Raw genomic sequence first — 8115 nt, forward strand, 5'->3', positions numbered from 1 at the left:
GACACACTAAGCTCTCAAGTCTCCAAACGTCTAAACACATTTTCTGCTTTACACACATTTTGCGATTTCAAAATGGCACTTTTTAAACACACTGAACACGGTTCTCTGCATAACACACAGCAATCTGACACATGTTCAAAACACTGCCATTCAAAATCATGTAAATATTTCTGCTGTGCGTATGTTGCACTGACTTGTTTGGTGAAAAATAATGTGTGTGTGTCTGCAAATATTTCTGTGCATGTGAACAATCTGAAGAATTTTCTACAATTTGAACTATTTTAGTATTATGGCAAAGCATGCTAAAGATGAGAGTGCTTTCATTATGCCAACAGTGTGTAGTTGGTTAGACAAAATCTGGTGATATGAATGAAGTGTGCGCCATTTCATGCAAAAGTTTGATTTTGAGAATGCTATATGTAGTTTTGGTTGCAGCGCTTCATTTTGCAGGATGTATGAGGTATTTTGCAGTTTGGTTTTGTGAATTGTGTTCAGTATTTTGATAAAACCAGCCTAGTTTCCAAAATTGTGTGTTAGCAATTGGAAAAAACTGTAACACTGCAGGCGAGGCTCACAAGAGCAAAAACTCAAGAGCACAGTTTTAAAACAACGACAAAATATATTTGGAAACAGAAACGAGGCTACTGGATATTCCTCATTAGCATACTGTAAAATAAACAGTATCGCACTGTAAAAAAACATTTTGTATTTTGTGGGAAATTGCGTACATACGTCACTCACCCGAGTGTGTCTCGTTATATCTGTAAATAGAGTCTCGTGTGTGTGTGTGTGTGTGTGTGTGTGTCTGGTGTGTGTGTGTGTGTGTGTGTGTGTGTGTGTGTCTGGTGTGTGTGTGTGTGTGTGTGTGTGTGTGTGTGTGTGTGTGTGTGTGTGTGTGTGTGTGTGTCTGGTGTGGGAGTGTGTGTGTGTGTGTGTGTGTGTGTGTGTGTGTGTGTGTGTGTGTCTGGTGTGTGTGTGTGTGTGTGTGTGTGTGTGTGTGTGTGTGTGTGTCTGGTGTGTGTGTGTGTGTGTGTGTGTGTGTGTGTGTGTGTGTGTGTGTCTGGTGTGGGAGTGTGTGTGTGTGTGTGTGTGTCTGGTGTCGGAGGTTAGTGTCACTACAAGAGAGAAATGTTGACATGGAGCCACTAAATCCGGAGAATCCCCCAGTTTTAAACAAACACTGAACAGAGAAAAGAATAGAGAACGAGACAGAGCTCGTAATAAAACAAGAATCAACATGGGCTTGGCTTTAGGAGATGGAGAACTGAGCGATCTGAAGTGTTGTGGAGCGACGCGGAGATGATGGTGTTTTATTACTCAACAGGAGAGTAAGTGTGTTATTGAACAGATAATCTGTCATATGTGTCTCTCTAACAGAGTTCACTGTAGAGCATTATCTACTGTGAAGATTATTTCATTACGGTTGTTTCAGATGTGCTGGAGTTTATTTTCTAGGAAGTAACGTGTCTATTAATGGGTAAATCTACAGTAACGTCTTCAGCTAGACAACATGAGATCCTTTCATCTAAACTGGTTATATCTCTGAAGCCTAGCAGTGAATGTTTATGAGAAGTATGAAAATCATATTCATCCGCACCGAGCCGAAGCACAACCACAATGTTCTTCCGTGAAATGCATGCAGTTTTGTTTTTAAACGTTACACTGTACCTTTAAGTTTAGCTAAAATGCAGTGACAAATTTGAAATGCAAAGCAGATGATGCAACATCTAGAACAATGTTGTCTTCACTGCACACACACACCTTAAATACAATAAATCAATGCAATAAATTAAAAATACGTAATAAAGTGATGCAAAATGAAAATGAAATAAAATGATACAAACTACCCACCGTCAAAATCAATGAACAGAATGTTCTAACGTTATACTCTTTAGTGAACATTACATCAGCGTTGTGTATGTATTAGTTAAAATAACATTAGTGATACGTCCTTATTAGTATAAGATCTGTTTTAATATTAGTATTCTTTATTAGTTATTTGATTTTGATTTGTAGTTTAGTTTTATTTTAAAAGGTTTAAAACAACATCCTTGCAAATGATGGAAGTATTGTTTCTTGATTGCTCCCAAAATCGTTCAGATGCAGATGTTCAGTTAATATGAACAGCAAAGGGAAGATGAAGTTAATGGTGTATATACTGAATAACACGACTCATTATTGGAACAATACTTTTTTGAATTTGAAAAGTTGTTACATTTAAGTAACATTCTACACTGTACACACTAGTGTAGTCATAGCAACAGTAGAACGGTGTTATGCCGTTCCAAACACTGGAACCTGGACTGACCTCTTAAATCTCGCTTCTGCGTTTCTGTCAAACATTTGTCAGCTCATTCTGACAAAAAGAGCCTCTAAAAGGTCTTCCTGTCCATTTTACTGTCTGTGTGTAACAAATAAGGGTCATTGTCACAGGGCGTAAAACTGGCTTGATTTTAATGGGCACTTCAAACGGCTGAAACACAGAGGTCACGTGGGCCGCTTCACAGGAGACTGTAAAACAGCGCACACACACACACTCATGCCATCACAGCACATTATAATGCGTGCATGATTCAATGTTATGTGAAATAATATGCAGTATAACATTTAAAAAAGGCAACGGTTTAACTGAAACACAAATGTCTTTAGTTTAATAAGAGACAGTTGGTGTTATTGAACACTAGGTGGCGCTAGAGACGCAGATCCTATTCAAAGTTTGATGTTGAGACAGACTTTTAACTTGAATGACCAAATAGTGACAAAATAGTGCAAAAAATGTTTGTTAGGTGTTCTTTGAACTCTGCTCATTTGCTCCCCTCTTTGCTACAAAGACAGAAAAACTTATAATCATGATTATGAGTAGGCTAATTAAATAAAAAAAAATAAAAAAACAGCAACACACAAAGACTTTTGTGAGCATGTGTGGATTTGGGAATTTAAATATAACAGAGTAAGAGAATTAAAAATAGAAAACAATGGAGATGTTAAACCTTTGAGGTCACGGGAGTTAGAAAAGTAAACATGTTGTTCTCACTTTGGCATTTTTACTCACTCCTTCAGAGAGAGAGAGAGAGAGAGAGAGAGAGAGAGAGAGAGAGAGAGAGAGAGAGAGAGAGAGAGAGAGAGAGAGAGAGAGAGAGAGAGAGAGAGAGAGAGAGAGAGAGAGAGATGGGAAAAAAGCCTGGTTTCTTCCACCTGAGACAAAGAGAGAAGCGAACCAGCTTCTCACACACATTTCTCACACACACATTATCTAGTTATCCAAGACACAGCATAGATATCTATTGTTTATATATATTTATACACACACACACACACACACACACACACACACACACACACACACTACAGTACCAAAATCCTAAAATAAAACATTGCAAGGAATATTTATGCATGAATAGCTTTCTCCAATGTTGGAGAGCTTCTGTAAAGTCTTCCTAAATTGCAGTGACAAGTATATATATATATGTGTGTGTGTGTGTGTGTGTGTGTGTGTGTGTGTGTGTGTGTGTTTATGTTTATATATTTGTATATTAAGTATATTTTTTACTTTATTTATTTGTTTATCAATTGTGGACTTATAGATAAATGTGGATTATCTCCAAAAGGGGTTGTTTCTGATTTCAGTGAACTTCAGGGAGGATTGTTAATCTATTTTATCCTCAAAGTATGGCTTCAGCTAAACACACACACACACACACACACACACACATCATTGTGGCCCTCTGGAGAGCGTGTTGTTCAAGACCCCTACCACTAAACAAATTGACGAGTGACCTCTTGCTCCGGTGTATTTACCCATGACAGGTGTATGAATCACAGCTCTGCTCGAACACCACAAGAAGCAAAACTTTAATGATCCTGTTCATCAGCAGAGCGGCTTCACTGCGAACATGCTGCAGATGAACAGACACACAAGAGCAAAAACATGCATATGAAAAAGAAAAAACAAGTTAAATGCACAGCAGGGTTATTGTAGTTCACTAAGGTGGCGTTTACAATACACAGTTTTCATTGAAAAACAGAAAATGTTTTAAGCGTTTGCCCGTTCATTTACACGACAACAGCGTTTTGAGGCCCGAAAACACAAACTTTTGAAAACGTGAGGAAGTAAAAAGTGCAAGATATTGAAAACAATACCGCTTATCACCGTTTAACTCAGTGACGACATGTGTATTACGTGTTTAGTCCATAGGCATGTGTTTCTTTATAAAGTGACATCGCCATCTACTGGCCTGGCAGCAGAACACAGCGATTTTAGTTGTTTTCGCGGATCCGCGTGAACAGAGATCGTTTTGACAATGTTGTCGTCTGAGCGCGAAAAATTTTTCCGTTTTACACAGTTGTTCTGTAAACATAACCTGAAACTAAAAACATTTTTAAAAAATTGTTAATTGAAATAAAACTATCTTGAACTAAAATAATATAGACACATATATATATATATATTTAAATAAAGCTTATTATATGTAGCTGCCAAAGCAACATTTCTCATTTTAATTTTGTTTAACTTGATGTACTAAAATAACTAAAACAAAAATGGAAATAAAAATGTATAAAAACTAGACATTAAAAAACGAATAACTAAAACCTTTAACTAAAAACAAAAACAGTAAATATAAAAATAACACTTAGCCTATCAGAATCAGAATGCATGGTGCGATTTTACTCTGACTAAAGTGTTTATATGAAATAATAAAAAGACAAATTATTGCATGCATAATTGGGGATATTTGGGGATATTTAATTTAATTAATCAATCAACAATACTATTGATCAGCATTACCAAACGTGGACGTTTTCCACTAGAAACAAACACTGATGTATTATTTTAATTTAATACTGTGAAGCTGCTTTGATACAATCTGTATTGTGAAAAGCGCTATATAAATAAACTTGACTTGACTTGACTTGACCTATGCAAAGTAAAATAATAGAACAATTCTGTTCAAATCAAAAGCACAACATCCTAAATGAAATGAATCAATGCCACAAAATAAAAATAAATAATAAAAAATAATATGAAGTAAAAGGAAACAATAAACAGAACTTTGGTTAAATAAGGTTGTGTACATGTTAGTTATGTTCTTAAATTAATATCAGTGAAACATCCTTATTCATAACGTTCCTATGATGTTTTACTTATTATTATTTATTTTTTAGATTAGTTTTATTTGATCTGATAAGTTAAAAGAACATTATGCTGAATTTTATGGTGTAAATCCAGAACAACACACCTCACTGTCGAACCATTACAAAGAAACCATTTTGAATTTGAAAGATTGTTCCGCTCCACTAATGTTTGAATAACATTCTACTCTCAGCGACACTGTAACATTTCCACAACCAAACTGGAATGTTTGGGAATGGGAACATTCTTTTGGTTTTGTCGTGCCGTCGCGTCGTTGGCTCTCTGCGTGGACGGGGTGTGAGGCTCTTTGTGAAGTGTTCTGCGACATGAAGGGCTACGACCTCTGACCCCCCCCTCTCATATCTGGCCCCTCTGCACTTCAGGGCCAAGAGCCTCCCGGACCGCCGTATGATTTATTCACCAGCTCTTGCTGTGGCCTGGCTTTGTGACCCCCCCTCCCATTGTGTGTGTGTGTGTGTGTGTGTGGAGAGGGTTGGGGTTCGGAGCGTGAACACACAGCCGGTCGTGTCCACCGTGTTACACTGACTCACACTCGCAGCTTTGTTGTCGGTCCGGAAGAGTCGCCCATCTGGACCCGTTCCTCTCCAAAGCTGCAGAAACACTCAGAATCGAGTCTGATTAGTTCGTGTTTCAATGCTGTCCTTTAGCTTGAGCCGAGGAATGACTTTCCATGCTGTGATCGAGTTATGTGTGTGTAACCCCTCCTGGCTTAGGCTTTCGCACTTGGTTTGTGTGTTTGGTTCAAATCTCTTATTTCATTGGGTCTGAATCACATTTGTGTCATCAATGAGAATGAGTATTGTGGTCAAGCTATAGAGCAAACATGACTGGATGCATAAATGTTGTAATAATGAGTATTTGACGGATTAAATGCACGCTGTGCGTCTCCTCTGACTTTGAGCCAAGCACAGAACACTGTAAAATCATTATTAACGTATTTACATGTTGGATGAAGCCAAGCTACAAATCACATTATCAAAGTCTGTTAGTCCAACTGTGCAAAGATCAGAATGCATGGTGCGATTTTACTCTGACTAAAGTGTTTATGTGAAATAATAAAAAGACAAATTATTGCATGCATAATTATATGCATAATTGTTTGACACTGCATGATGTAACGGCAATGCATAATTGAATATCTGACATATTAAATACACATTGTGTGTGTGTGTGTGTTTGACGTTTAGAGGGTAAATGTGAAGCAATTAACGTGTTTATATGCTGGACGAAGCCAAACTAAAATCACGTCATCAAAGTCTGATCGCCTGCTGTGATTTGACTTTGACTTGAGTGTTTGCACTTCATAATTAAATGACAAATTATTGCATGCATAATTGTTTGACATTGTATAATGTAATGGCATTGCAAAGTTAAATATTCGACCCATTAAAAAGACATATTATTGCTTTAGTCCGACTGATTGGACTAATGCAAATGCACATCATGTGAATACCACTGAGTCCCAGTAGCAGGTGTTACAGTAACTAGATTTCGCTTTCATTATGTTACTGATGTATTTGGTTTGGATTCACCATGAACATTTGTCCGTCACGGACGCATTGCTAGAAATGCAAAGAATGCGATCTGCTCTCTGAAGGCAATTTATTCTGACACAAACTATAATTTGTGTGACCACAATCACATGATCCGTCATTAATTAATGGTTCACTTCTACAAGAACAGGTTGCAAATGTTGCTATTTGTAGTTAGGTTTTATATTATCTGACAAGTTCAAAAGTTAAATGAACATGAAGCTGGTGTATATCTTGTTGGAACAGTTATACAAGTTAGAACGGGTTGCAAAAGCAAACATTCCCACTTTTTCAGGAGGACTGAAGTGCAGTTTGCAATGCTGGCTTTCACACTCGGTATGCACCAAAAAACACCTTTACATTCATGCATTTAACAGATGCTTTTATCCACAGCAACATGCATTCCCTGGGAATCCAGTTCATGACTTTGGCTTTGCTATAGAGCAAGAACGCAAATCTCTGCGAAAGCACTTACAATGCAAAATGGCTACAAGCTTACGAAAACACATACATCCTCAAACAAACAAACAAGCCCTCTGCATCTCATTGGTGGAGACTGAAAGGTGTGTTTGGACGTCACATTCGCTATAGCTGTTAAACTCTTTCTGAAAGTGAACGCTCCGCGTTATAAGCGAAGACTCATTTCCAGCGGACTGAGGTCTATGGCAGCACATCTCTTTTGTGCGAGCTGTGAAACCGCTGACTGTGGAACGTGAGAAGGAAAGAAAGGTGAGCGCGCAGGGACGTCCCGTACGTGGCTCCTCCTTTTGTTCTCCGGTCTCCTCTTGTTCGGAGAGGAGGGCCTCAGAGACCGCGGGCCTGAAGAAAACCTTCCGGCTAATCGAGACTCATCTCTGTAACCTCTGTGTCACCTCTCCTCCTCCCGATCCAAACGTCACACCTGCTTTCATGAGCTCTCCTGTGAGGACTCGCTTTACGGCTTATCTGCCCGAATAAATCAACAACAACAACAACAACAACGTTACCTGGGAGTGGACGGATGTCGAGAGAAACCTTGTCTTTTCAGCATGACGTGTTTCTCATACGGTAGAAGATCATTTAAAGCTGGTGTGTGTCTTTTTTTCATTGGTAACTAACTATTAAAAACACTTTTTGTACTAAAATAAAATAAAAAAATATAAATATAAGATGAAAAACATAGAAATAAGTTTAAGTAGAAGCGCTATGAATAAATTAAGCCTAAATGTGATATTTAAAAAAAATATTAAAAATCACATTACTAAAACTATATAGAAATCTCAAATGTTGGCATTCATCCCAGTTTAACTATTATTATCACGCAGCTCTATAAAGTTGTTTAGATACGCATCTTTATCCACTTGCATACAGTTTACTTACATAAAGCGATATACACTCACCGGCCACTTTATTAGGCACACCAAAATCTAATCAGCCAATCACATGGCAGCA

Source organism: Squalius cephalus (assembly GCF_949319135.1).
Source record: "Squalius cephalus genome assembly, chromosome: 22".
Taxonomy (NCBI): domain Eukaryota; kingdom Metazoa; phylum Chordata; class Actinopteri; order Cypriniformes; family Leuciscidae; genus Squalius; species Squalius cephalus.